At 40.3% G+C, this 14,578-nt stretch overlaps 1 protein-coding gene and 1 pseudogene across 1 annotated transcript in view; both read left to right on the top strand.

Moving 5' to 3' along the window:
• LOC146407254 (olfactory receptor 1J4-like) overlaps positions 1-14,578 on the top strand; it is a 100,978-nt gene that overhangs the window by 59,874 nt on the left and 26,526 nt on the right. The gene's annotated exons all lie outside the window — the stretch shown is intronic.
• Positions 3,108-4,041, top strand: LOC100623462 (olfactory receptor 1J4-like; annotated as a pseudogene).

Genomic DNA, 14,578 nt, shown 5'->3' with positions numbered 1-14,578 from the left:
AGGTCCTGCCTATTCAATCTACAGATTCAATGCAATCCCTATCAAATTACCAAGGACATTTTTCACAGAACTTGAACAAAATATTTTAAAATTTGTTTGGAAGCACAAAAGACCCAGAATAACCAAAGACCTCCTGACAAAGAAAAATGGAGCTGGAGGAATCAGGATCCCGGACTTCAGACTAGACTACAAAGCAACAGTCATCAAAACTACATGGTACTGGCACAAAGACAGACATATAGAACAGTGGAACAGGATAGAAAGCCCAGAATTAAAACCATGCACCTATAGCCAACTCATCTATGACCAAGGAGGCAAGAATATCCAATGGAGAAAACTTAGCTTGTTCAATAAGTGGTGCTGGGAAAACTGGACAGCCACATGGAAAAGAATGAAAGGAGAACACTCCCTAACACCATACACAAAAATAAACTCAACATGGATTCAAGACCTACATATAAGACCAGACACTATCAAACTCCTAGAGGAAAACATAGGCCAAACACTCTCTGACATAAACCACAGCAACATCTTCTCAGATCCACCTCTTAGACTATTGACAATAAAAAGAAAAATAAACATATGGGATCTAATCAAACTGAAAAGTTTCTGCACAGCAAAGGAAACCCTAAACAACACAAAAAGACAACCCACAGAATGGGAGAAAAGCTTTGCAAGTGATTCAATTGACATGGGATTATTCTCCAAAATTTATAATCATCTTCTGCAGCTCCATACCAAAAAAACAAAAAACCCCATCAAAAAATGGGCCGAAGATCTAAACAGACAGTTCTCCAAAGAAGATATACAGATGGCCATAAAAAACATGAAAAGATGTTCAACGTCACTCATTATTAGAGAGATGCAAATCAAAACCACTCTGAGGTACCACCTTACACCAGCCAGAATGGCCATCATCAAAAAGTCTACAAACAATAAGTGCTGGAGAGGGTGTGGAGAAAAAGGAACCCTGTTAAAAACTGTTGTTGGGATTGTAAATTGGTGCAACCACTGTGGAAAGCAGGATGGAGATGCCTCAGAAAACTAAATATAGAACTCTCATTTGATCCAGCAATCCCACTCCTGGGCATCTATCTAGAGAAAACCATGACTTGCAAAGACACATGTACTCTGATGTTCATTGAAGCACTATTTACAATAGCCAAGCCATGGAAACAACTTAAATGTCCATCGACAGAGGAGTGGATCCAGAAGAGGTGGTACATACACACAATGGAATATTACTCAGGCATTAAAAGGAATGAAATACCAGCATTTTTTACAACATGGATGGACCTGGAAACTATCATGCTAAGTGAAGTCAGCCATACAATTAGACACCAACATCAAATGCTTTCACTGACATGTGGAATCTGAAAAAAGGACAGATGGAACTTCTTTGCAGAACAGATAGTGACTCACAGACATTGAAAATCTTATGGTCTCCAGAGGAGACAGTTTGGGGGGTGGGGGGATGTGCCTGGGCTGTGGGATGGAAATCCTGTGAAATCAGATTGTTATGCTCATTATACAACTACAGATGTGATAAATTTATATGAGTAATAAAAAAATGGAAAAATAAATAAATAAAGGTCCTGCCTATTTGTCTAACTAAAGATAGGGAGGAACAGTAGGTCATAGGAGAAAAGTTTCTAAGGTATTTTTAAATGCTTGGGAGAGAAGTGTGACGACAGCTGTTACTAACTCTATGATCATGCTCATTTCCTATTCCTTCTGAGTATGTTGATAGAGAAGATTTTTTAATTCCTAATTTTTGGGGGTCTGCACCTGAGCATATTGCACTTCCCCAGCTAGGGTTTGAATCAGAGCTTCAGCTGCTGGCCTCCACCCAGCCATAGCAACATCATGTCTGAGCCTTGTCTGGAGCCTACACCACAGCTCATGGCAATCCCATATCCTTAATCCATTGAGGGTGGATAGGGATTGAACCTGTAGTCTTATGGATACTAGTTGGGTTCTTAACCCACTGAGCTACAATGAGAAATCCCGAGAGTGAAATTTTGAAAGCACCGCCCTCCTGGGACTATTGAAAAGTTCCATGAGGCAATCATGGAAAAATGTATTTGTCTGCCCCTGTGCTTATTAGCTGTCAGTTATTATCAGTGTGAAGGTCAATATTGGGAAACAGTGCTGATCAGGTCACTGATTTCTGAGACACCCCAGTCTGCCAGGATCTCTCAGCTCTCAGATCCCATCTCAGATCTCAAGTATCTTCCTACTGAAGAATAACCAGGACTGAGCCACCTTGGAGGAAGCAGTTTAGATGAGATTGATGTAGGTACATGCACTGAATTAAGGTTTATTTCTTGGCAAGAAGGTAAACATGCATTTAGACAAGTTCCAGCAGGGAATTTACCCCAGTGATAAGATATGAGCTCAGAAACTCACATTAAGAGTGTGAGATCTCAGATAAGTGAACATAAATTTTAGGTCAGCTTCTTGGTCCTTTATGCTGACCACTTCATAATACTGTTTTATGAAATTCCTAAACTTGATACTAGTTTTGGGTGGGGGATACAGATCATCAAAATAATCCATGCAATTTTTGATGTGGGACAGTGTTTTTAGATATTAATGCCTAATGAATTAGAATTCTTTATGTCATCTCTATGCAAGTGTGATTATGGCATGTTCACATTTAGAGGGACAACAAAAGGGCAAGAGAGACTTAGCATCCCAAGTCCTAGAGCGAGAAAGTGGTGGGACCAAAATCATAACACATTGAATCAGGCTTCAGGTTCAAACCTTTACTTAGTCCTTGGTCAGGTGAGCCCTCGAGAGTTGATCTCCTGATGGAAGGACTATGTCGTATTTATTCTATGTCCAAATAGCAGTGTAGTGTGAGAAACATGGTTTATTAAAAAGAAAAAAGGAAGCATTTGCACTGGTTTTCATTGAAAGGAAACATGTTGAGTGCTGAGGGTGTGTCATGTGCTTTGCTAACACTAGGTGGTAAAAGAAATGGCGGCAGGTAATCTTTTTTTTCCATGAGAAGGTGAGAGAGGCTAGTGTGGTAGCCACAATCATGACTTCAGTGTATCTGACATTTCCCACTCACCTGCCTCCCTAGCAGACAGGAGAGGAGCATGAGGAGGGAGAACCAGAGCAGCGTGTCTGAGTTCCTCCTCTTGGGGCTCCCCATTCGGCCAGAGCAGCAGGGTGTGTTCTTTGCCCTGTTCCTGGGCATGTACCTGACCATGGTCCTGGGGAATCTGCTCACTATCTTGCTCATCAGGCTGGATCCTCACCTCCACACCCCCATGGTCTTCTTCCTCAGCCACTTGGCCTTTACAGACATCTCCTTTACATCTGTCTCTAAGATGCTGATGAACATGCAGACTCAGGATCCATCAAACTCATATGCATGGTATATAGCTTGGATGTATTTTCTTATTTTTTTACTGTTCTGGACAATATCCTTCTCACCTCAATGGCCTATGACAGGTACATGGCCATATGTCACCCTCTCCACTACACCACTATCATGAGAGAGGGACTATGTACCTTACTAGTAACTGTATCTTGGATTTTCTCCAGTGCTGATGTCCTGTGTTACACCCTCCTCCTGACACAGCTGTCCTTTTGTGCTGACAACACCATCCCCCATTTCTTCTGTGACTTTGGTGCCCTTCTCAAGCTCTCCTGCTCAGACACATCTCTCAATGAGCTGGTCATTTTCTAGTAGGACTGGCAGTCGTCACCATCCCACTAACATGTATCTTGGCCTCTTATGGCCACATTGGAGCCACCATCCTCAAGGTTCCATCCACCAAGGGCATCTGCAAAGCCTTGTCCACATGTGGCTCCCACCTCTCTGTGGTTTCTCTGTATTATGGGACAATTATGGGGCTGTATTTTGTCCCCTCATCCAACACCTCCAGTGCCAAGGACATAATTCCCTCTATGATGTACACTGTGGTCACCCCATTGCTGAACCCCTTCATTTACAGCCTGAGAAATAGGGACATGAAGGGGGCCCTAGGGAAACTCTTCCACAAGGCAGCAGTCTTGTCTTACTGACATTTGCTCATCTTTATAACAGACACATGTAGACACATAACCTCATATCCTGCAAGTCTAATCTTGGACCCAGCCTGAAATGAATACTCAGTAAATATTTGGTAACAATTGCAGTTTGTTACAGTTATTCTTTCTTTTCCTAGCAACTCATTAGTATAAACCATGAATTGTCAATTGATGTTATGGATTATTGCTTATTTACAATATTGAGCAATTTCATAGCTAAGAGTTCTTAAGTCTTCTTTTATTTACCAGGAATTTATTGTTCTCTTCTTAATATCTTTATTGAGGTTAAATTGATACATAAATTGTGTCATATTTAAAGTATTCAGATTGATATTTTGATATGTGTACATTGTGAAATAACCACCACAATCAAGTTACTTGCTGTGCTCTTCATCTCCACACACTTAACATTTTAATTTATTTGTGTGTGCAATGAGAGAATTTATGATCCACTGCATTAGTAATTACTGTGTATACAATACAGTCTGGTTCACTCAAGTCATCATGCTATGCATTCGACCTTGAGAACTTATTCCTTTTGCAAAACTGGAACTTTGTCCATTATGCTAGTGAAAGGAGTCAGATTCAAAACAGGACGGATACTGCATGATCTAATTTTATGTGAAAACTAAAAAAGTCAAATTGATAGAGCAGAGGACAGAATGGTGGTAGCTAGGGCCTGGGGAGGAGGACATGAGGGTCCTTATGAATTGGTGGAAGCTCCAGGCTGACCCAGCTCCTGTGGCATAGCAAGGCGACAGAACTGGGACTTGGTAAAGTATGGCTTTTCCTTTCTTTGCTTCCCATTCAGTGTTCTTTTCATGTTTTGGGTTGTTGGTGGTGATGATGATGGGTCAGGAGAAGAAATTGTAGAGCAGCCTTTATTGCTCCAGGAAATAATCCACAGCTAAGAGTTCAGTTCTCCACTGAGGGACTCAAGGATTCTTCTGGATTTTAGAAATAATGATCACTCTAAGACAGTGCTGTTCCCATCACTCAGCAGTTCCCTCTCAGATTAGTTGTTTCTGGAGTGTCTGATGGCATGAGTGTGTTTGGAAAATACTCCAGCTCCAGCTCATTCCAGACTGGGAATGAGAGGACAAAGGAAGCTCATGTGGTTTGGAGTCTTCTGTTGCCCCCAGTGATTTTGGTGTCTGTCTCATTCAATACCTGCACTCTGAATCACCATGAAAATCATTTCTACTCACCTTTTGATACCAGTTTTATGTTATGAGACAAAGTTATAACCTCTTTTCTTCTACATCCAGTGAAGGACCACATAGTTCTCCTCCTTCATTCTGTACTTAGTTAAAGATGAATATGATTAAAACTGCTTCTGAGGCTCAGCACCACATAGCTGTAAGAGAAGAATATTTGGGAAAACATATCCAAGTTATAGGCTGTACCTGCCAGAGTGTGTGGCCTGGGGCAACTCCCTTCCCTCCTATGAATACCCATTTTGTCTTCTGTGGAAATTGAGAACATTGCAAGACATCTAAAATATGTTTGATTTGAAACAAATGCAATAAGAAATTTGGCTTAACAAGACCATGGACCAAGCACAATGAACATTAGTTTTCCCTCATCAAAGGTGATGCATCAGTATCACCTTGGTCCCATGTATATGTTCATGTTTATAGCTCTGCATCCAACCCTTTATTGGAAGAAGTTTTTTTGTTTCTTTTGCTTAATTAACTAGGAGCGTAATTGCTGGGTCAAGTGTATATTGAATTATATGAGAAACTGACCAACACATTCTCATCAATCTTCGACATTATGTGTTACTGCCCACCATGTATGAGTGAGTGTCCCATTTTCTAATTACATCCTCACTGCCTCTGGTATTGACAGTCTTCTGATGTCAGCCATTCTAGGTGGTTTGCTGGGGTATCTCGCTATGGTTTTCATTTCCATTTATCTAATGGCTAATGATGTTGGATGTCTCTATACAGACTGATCTGCTATCTTCTTTAGTGATACATACTTTCAAAACTTTTACCTCTAGTATTAAAAAATAATTGACTTTCTTATCTCCTCTCTGTGTTCTGGATTCACATCTTTATCAGAAATATGTTGTATAAATATTTTCTGCCAGTCTGAAGCTAGTTGTTTTATTCTGTTAAGAGTTTCTTTTGAAGATTAGGTGCATCTTATTTTTATAAAGTCTAAATTATTATTTTTTCTTTTCTAGTTCATGACTTTTGTGTCCTATTCCATAAATTTTGATAGCCCATATTTTCCAATTTTGTGTCCAATGTTCTCTTCAAAATAGTTTTCTCATTAATTTTTAACAATTCAACCCATTTCTAGTTATGTGTTTTGCACATGGTGCAACACAAGAGTGTTCATTTAAGACATGTTGATATTGAATCATGCTGGCATCATTTATTGAGACAATATCCTTTCCACATTCAAATGCCTTGGTGCATTTGTAAAATATTATTTGACCTTATATATATTGTTCTATTTCAAACTTATATATATATAGTTCTATTTCAAACTTATTCACTCTATCCAAATTATTTATTGATGTATATTTCTATCCTCATTCAATTATTGCTGTTTCCATTGCTATGGATTAAGAAAGAGTTGCTGAAATTAGGTACTGAAATTGAAATTAGGTCAAGTACGTCTGGTGGTGTGTTTCTCATTTTAAGTTATTTTGTCTATTTTGATTCCCTTTCACGTCTATATAAAATTAAGAATTAACTTCTAAAGTAGGCTCTGTTATTTTGACACTGATTGCCTTGAGTCTATAGGTTAATTGTGGGGAGAGCCCCCTCTGTAATTTCATTGGCTTATCTAATTTATGTGCAAAATATATCTCTTTTATTTATGTTCTCTTTAATTTCACCCATGAATGTTTTGTAGTTTTTAACAATGTGTGTTGCACATGCTTTGATAAATTCATCCTTGTGTATTTTTTGGTTTTTCTACTTCTATAATATTATATATAAATTCTCAATTCACAATGCTACTGCTGGGATAGAGACATACTGTGAATTTTTCAGTTTAATTCATTAGCCTTGTTTCATGCTATGTTTTTAAATTCATGTATTTCAAATAGATTTAGAGGGAGATTTGTTTGTTTTCATTCACTGTATTTCTAACAGTGAATTAATGCTTAGATTAATTTTGTTTGTATGACTCATTTTTTTTTCTTTTATTGGCCTCAGCAATGACATATGGAGGTTCCTTGGCTATGAGTCAAATCAGAACTACAGCTGCATGTCTATACCACAGCCACAACAGCAAAGGATCTGAGTTGCATATATGACCTGCACCAGAGCTTAGGGCAATGTGGGATCCTTACCTACTGAGTGAGGCCAGGGATCAATCACAAATCCTCATGGGTACTAGGCAGGTTCTTTCCCAATAAGCCACAATGGGAACTATCTGTATTATTCATTTTCTCTATTATTATCTCTATTATCTTCTTAGGTAAATATTTTTTTTGAACCTCAGGTTTTTTCCTTAGTCACTTCAAATTTTGATATTGTCTGAGTGTGTGTGTGTCTGTATGCCCTATGCTTAAGTACAATAATTTTACAAATTTTATTCATAAATATAAACCTCAACATTATGGAACTAGCATTTGGACTAACATTTAATGTTGTGCTGATGGTCCCACCTCTAGTCTGTCTGGAGTGTGAAGTTGGGAACCAAAGTATTTTTTTGGGTTAAAGTTTATTTATTTATTTATTTTAAATTTGTGTAATGATTTTTATTTTTTTCCATTTTAGCTGGTTTACAATGTTCTGTCAAATTTCCACTGTACAGCATGTTGATCCAATTACACATACATGTATACACACTTTTTCCTCACATTATCAAGCCCCATAATAAGTGACTAGACATGTTCATTGCAGCATTATTCACAATAGCCAAGACAAGGAAACAACCCAAATGTCCATCAACAGATGATTGGATTAGGAAGAGGTGGTATAGATACACAATGGAATACTACTCAGCCATAGAAAAGAACAAAATAATGCCATTTGCAGCAACATGGATGGAACCAGAATCAAAATATTTTGCAGGAGTTTAGTATTTGATACATGTGAAGAATTTGTGATAGTAACATTCCTTTATCATAGGTTTCTTTCTTTCCTTAAGCTCTGACTCAGGTGATTCCATGGATGAATGAAGGTAATCAAGCTTTGTTGTCTCTATTCATGAGATCCAACCTGGATTTCCATTCTTCAGTTAAATTCTCTTTTCAAAGGAACAAGCAACATGTACCACCTCTTCTCTATTACTCAGCCATAAAAAAGCCTGAACTAATGCCTTAAGCAACAATATGGATGAACCTTGAGATTATCATCCTGAGAGAAGTCAGGCAGACAAAGAAGGAAAACTATAATATCACTTATATGTGGAATCTAATAAAAATGATAAAAAGAATTTATTTATAAAACAGAAAGAAACACAGATTTCAAAACCAATCTTATGGTTCCCATAGGTGGAACCATTGTGGGGAGGGAAGAATCCAAAAGATGGGAAGAACACATACATACCACTGTATAAAATAGATGATTAACTAGAAACCATGTATAGCACAGGATAATCTACTTCATAGTTTGTAATTACCTATAGGGGGAAAAAGAATAGATATATGTATATGTGTGACTGATTCACTTTGCTGTACACCTAAAACTAAAACAACATTGCAAGCCAACTATACTCCAATAAAAAAAAAATTAGAAAATAAACAAATTCAGAGAACGCCAAAGGCAGTCTGGAGCTAAATCAATGGAGACCATTAGGTGGATACTTTAATAGACATGATGAAAGAGAGTATGAAAAAAAGACTTTGTCATTATGCTGTACAGCAGAAATTGACACAACACTGTAAATTAATTGTCTAATAAAAATTAAAAAATAAAATGAGTACTTTTTGGATATTCAAGTAGTCTTCATTAGATAACTGACAAAAGATATTTCAAGGCATATTATAATCTTTAATAAAATTTCACAATTGATGTGTTCATTGGCATGTGGGGCTGGGGCTCAGGGCTTTGAGCAGGGACCACAGCATCTCCAGCAGGCCTGCGAGAAGCCTGACTGAAGGCAGTGACTTTGAGGACCGGGAGCACATTGACAGGCATTGCTACACATGGTTTTTCACTTTATCCTCAGCACCTATTAATAGACTCTGTAACATGGTAAATGCTCAGGATGTATTCATTGAGAGAATGATTTGTGGAGGTGGAGCAAGATGGCAGAGGTGTAAGAGGTCATGCTCACCTTCTCCCACAAACACATCAAAAAACAAACAAACAACCCAAAACACATCTACGTGTAAAATGACTCACAAAGAACATCAACTGAATGCTGGGAGAAGAACTTACATCTCCAAAAGGGGCAAGAAACTCTTGACATAGCTGGGTAGAACAAAAGGAAAAAAAAACAAGAGAGAGAAAGAGAAAAGGAATCAAGATGGGATTAGCATTCTTGAGAGGGAGCTGTGAAGGAGAAAAAGATCCCACACCCTGGGAAGCCACCTAACTGATGAAAGATGAGCTGAGTCAGCCTGACCTCAAAGTCACGAGAAAAGAACAACAGCTGGACTGAGAACAGCAAAGCAAAGTGAGAGCTGCACAGATGACCTGAACCACTGGCCTGGACACCACAGCCTGAGAAACTTGGGCAGGGGTTGGGCACTGAGACTCAGGCTCTGGAGGTCAGTCCCAGGGAGAGGACTGGGGCTGGCTGTCCCAGTGACAGCACGAGGGGCTAAGGAGAAGTGTTGCATGGGCAGGGATCAGTATACAACAGGCTGGAGAGGGGAATTCCATGGCAGAGAGAACCTGGGAGAAGGTCCAGGCCCACAGGAGAGGCAAGGCAGCTTGTTGGGGAGGGGAGTTGGGGGGTATATTCCATAAGAAACTCCCTGCATTGGAGCATGCACATGCCCATGGGCCCTCAGAAGATGGGGTGGCTCTGGCATAGGCTATGTGCAGTGGGAAACCTCTTGCTGATTTAAGGGAGACTGGGTGCTTCTTGTTCAGGCTACCAGTAGCCAGGCACCTCTTGTGTGGGCCAAGGACATCAGGGGGATAAGTGCAACATGATGCCTCTTGCACAATCTATAAGTGGCATGGACAGAACATGGCAGTTGTCTCAGAGACCAGATGGAGGTGAGGCTTGCCACCACTGGGTCTTGTGAGTGGGCTCCCAACTGCAACCCCAGTCACCACAGTGATTGGCAAAAAAGAAAAAACAAAGGCACTGCAACCAAGCACCATATGCTGTTGCTCTCATTCCCCTGGGAACACACCCATCCTGCAGCTGCCACTGCCAAATGCTCAACAGCACCCAGATACTTGGTCACTGTCCCTTCTGAAGACCTTACAATTAGGAGCAGCTGGTTTAGCACCTCCTTCATAGGCTAGGTGGGACTGGGTGCTTCTTGCATGGTCTGCAGGTGGTAGGGGAAAACCAACACAGTTATCTTTGATTCCAGAGGTGGGCATGACCTACCACCTCTGGGGATACCTGAACAAAAATCACTTAAAGCCCCAACCACTTCAGAGGGCACCACAGAGAAGGACATTGTCACAGAACACCACCTGTTGTTGCTCTCACTCCCCTGGAATCACATCCACCCTGCACCTGCCCCTACCAAACACTCTGGGCAGTGCCCAGATGCTTATTACTGTCCCTTCCCAGGAACCTGCAACTAGGAGTAGCTTGTGCAGCGCCTCCTGTGGGGGCTAAGCAGGATGAGGTGCTTCTGTCATGGTCTACAGGAGGTGGGGGCAAACTACCACAGTTATCTCTGGCTGCAGAGGTGGGAGTGGCTCTTGACCCCTGGGGGTCTGTGAACAGACACCACCTGCAGCCCCATTCACCTCAGAGGCACTACAGAGGATGGCATTGTGACCAAACACCACCTTTTGGTGCTCTCGCACACCTGGGAACACAACAGCCATGCTGTTTCCACTTCCAAATGTTCTGGGTAGTACCCACATCTCTGTCCCTTCCCAGGATCCTGCAACTAGGAGCAGCCTGTATAGCACCTCCTATGCGGCTAAGTGAGATGTATTGCTTTATGCATGGTCTACAGGTGGAAAGGAAAAACCACCACAGCTATCACTGACTCTAAAGATGGTCATGCCCCTCTCCCACTAGGGGTCCATGGAAAGGCACCACCTTCACTTCCATTCACTTCGGAGGAAGGCATTGCAATGGAACACAAGCCATTGTTGCTCTCACTCCCCTGAGAACTCACACACCCTGCTGCTGCTACTGCCAAATGCTCTAGTCACCTTGTAGATCCTTGTAGAGCTCATTACCACTTCCCAGGGCCCTGCAGCTAGGAGAAGCCTGTGCCATCTTACTCCAGGTCCTTGCTGCTTTTGAGAGCCCAATGACAAGGCATTGACTATTGGCCACACCCATTGCCTCCTTCTCCCTGAAAAGATACTGAGCCTCCTGGGAATAATAGCCTGCAAACACTGAAGAAAGAGACAGCAAATATTCAAACTCCCAGACCAAAAATAAATAGTAACCCCCCCCGAAAATACAAAGTGGTATTCTTGCATAGAAGTAGTCTTACAAGACTACAGTTTGGCTCCCCCAAATTCACAGAAAAAGAAAAACGCAATCAAGATGAAGAAGCTCAGAAATGATTCCCAGTTAAAGCAACAGGAGAATTCACCTAAAGCAGGCAACAATGAAACAAACCTCTGCAGTCTGACAGACAAAAGGGAGATAGTGAACATACTGAAGGAATTAAGAGAGGATATGAACAATGATGCAGATTCCTTTAGAAAGGAACTAGAAAAAAAAGGAGGAGCCAAGAAAAACTAGAAAATTCATTTGCAGAGATGCAAACTGAGCTAAAGGAGACAAAGACCAGAATGAATAATACAGAGGAACAAATTAGTGACATGGAAGATAGAACAATGGAAATCACCAAATCAGGACAGCAGACAGAAAACCAAATGAAAAAACATGAGAGCAATATGAGAGACCTATGGGACATATAAAGTGGGCCAATCTATGCACAATAGGAATTTCAGAGGGAGAAGAAAAAGAAAACAGGATTGAAAATATATTTGAAGAAATTATGGCTGAAAACTGTCCACACCTACAGGATAGGGATATCAAGATGCAGAAAGCACAAAGGGCCCCAAACAAGTTGAACCCAAACAGGCCCACCCCAAGACACATTATAATAAAAGTGGCAAAAGTTAAAGAGAGGATTCTAAGGGTAGAAAGAGAAAAGCAAAGCATTAATGATAAAGGAACCCCCATAAGTCTATTAGCTGATTTCTCTACAGAAACACTACAGGCCAGAAGGGAGTGGCAAGATATATTTAAAATGCTAAAAAGATAAAAATTTGCAACCTAAAATACTCTATCCAGTAAGAATATCACTTAAAATAGAAGGGGAGGAGTTCCCAGCATGGCGCAGTGGTTAATGAATCCGACTAGGAACCATGAGGCTGCAGGTTCGGTCCCTGGCCTTGCTCAGTGGGTTAACGATCTGGCGTTGCTGTGAGCTGTGGTGTAGGTTGCAGATGCAGCTCGGATTCCACGTTGCTGTGGCTCTGGCATAGGCCGGTGGCTACAGCTCCGATTTGACCCCTAGCCTGGGAACCTCCATATGTCGCAGGAGCGGCCCAAAGAAATAGCAAAAAAAGACAAAAAAAAAAAAAAAATAGAAGGGGAAATAAAGAATTTCTTCAAGAAACCAAAGCTAAAATAGTACAGCAATACTAAACCAATTCATTTTTATTTATTTATTTATTTTATTTTCCCACTGTACAGCAAGGGGGTCAGGTTATACTTACATGTATACATTACAATTACAGTTTTTCCCCCACCCTTTCTTCTGTTGCAACATGAGTATCTAGACATAGTTCTCAGTGCTACTCTAAAAGAAATACTGAAAGGGTTTCTCTAAATAAAAAAAAAAAAAAACAAGGAAGAAAAGAAATATTAGGCTGGAGAAAACCGTAACTGGAAAGCAGTCACTTAAATAAGCCAGCGTGCAGATCTAAACATGAGGATGTTGGAAAAAAATAAAGACATCAAAACCATACAATGGGAAGGAAAGTAAGAAAATATAGGTTCTTTTTTATTTTCAGGATGTGTTTGAACATATATGACTCTCAGGCTAAAGCAAGCAGATATAGGAAGGGGTTAACATATTTAAAAAACAGGGAAAGCACAAATCAAAACCGAACATTACATTCACAAAAACTGAAAAGAAAAATATTTGAACATAAAATAAATGGGAATCATCCAACCAAAAAAAAAAAAATAGGGAGAAAAGAGAAATATAAAATCAAAAAGAAAACAAAGTTTAAAATGGAAATAAATACACAGCTATCCTCAATCACATTAAATATCAATGGACTGAATGCTCCAATCAAAAGACACAGAGTGGCAGATTGGATAAAAAAGCAAAAACCTTCAATCTGCTGTCTACAAGAAACTCACCTTAGGGCAAAGGACACATATAGATTGAATGTGAGGGATGGGCAAAGCTATTTCATGCCAATGGACAAGACAGGAAAGCAGGAGTTGCAATATTCATATCAGATAAGATAGACTTTTTTTTTAATAAATTTTTTTTATTTTCCCACTGTACAGCAAGGGGGTCAGGTTATCCTTAGATGTATACATTGCAGTTACAGTTTTTTCCCCCAGCCTTTCTTCTGTTGCAACATGAGTATCTAGACAAAGTCCTCAATGCTATTCAGCAGGATCTCCTTGTAAATCTATTCTAAGTTGTGTCTGACAACCCCAAGCTCCTGATCCCTCCCGCTCCCTCCCCCTCCCATCAGGCAACCACAAGTCTCTTCTCCAAGTCCATGATTTTCTTTTCTGAGGAGATGTTCATTTGTGCTGGATATTAGATTCCAGTTATAAGTGATATCATATGGTATTTGTCTTTGTCTTTCTGGCTCATTTCACTCAGGATGAGATTCTCTAGTTCCATCCATGTTGCTGCAAATGGCATGATGTCATCCTTTTTTATGGCTGAGTAGTATTCCATTGTGTATATATACCACCTCTTCCGAATCCAATCATCTGTCGATGGACATTTGGGTTGTTTCCACGTCCTGGCTATTGTGAATAGTGCTGCAATGAACATGCGGGTGCATGTGTCTCTTTTAAGTAGAGCTCTGTCTAGATAGATGCCCAAGAGTGGGATTGCGGGGTCATATGGAAGTTCTATGTATAGATTTCTAAGGTATCTCCAAACTGTTCTCCATAGTGGCTGTACCAGTTTACATTCCCACCAACAGTGCAGGAGGGTTCCCTTTTCTCCACAGCCCCTCCAGCACTTGTTATTTGTGGATTTATGAATGATGGCCATTCTGACTGGTGTGAGGTGGTATCTCATGGTAGTTTTGATTTGCATTTCTCTTATAATCAGCGATGTTGAGCATTTTTTCATGTGTTTGTTGGCCATCTGTATATCTTCTTTGGAGAACAGTCTATTCAGGTCTTTTGCCAATTTTTCCATTGGTTGATTGGCTTTTTTGCTGTTGAGTTGTATAAATTGCATATA

Source organism: Sus scrofa, chromosome 1 (assembly GCF_054392235.1).
Source record: "Sus scrofa isolate SSC_HxYL_T2T_F1_AM1 chromosome 1, Sscrofa_HxYL_maternal_Yorkshire_Landrace_v2.0, whole genome shotgun sequence".
Lineage (NCBI taxonomy): Eukaryota > Metazoa > Chordata > Mammalia > Artiodactyla > Suidae > Sus > Sus scrofa.
Note: the sequence above shows the minus strand (reverse complement) of the source record. Positions and strands in the feature narration are given on the sequence as shown.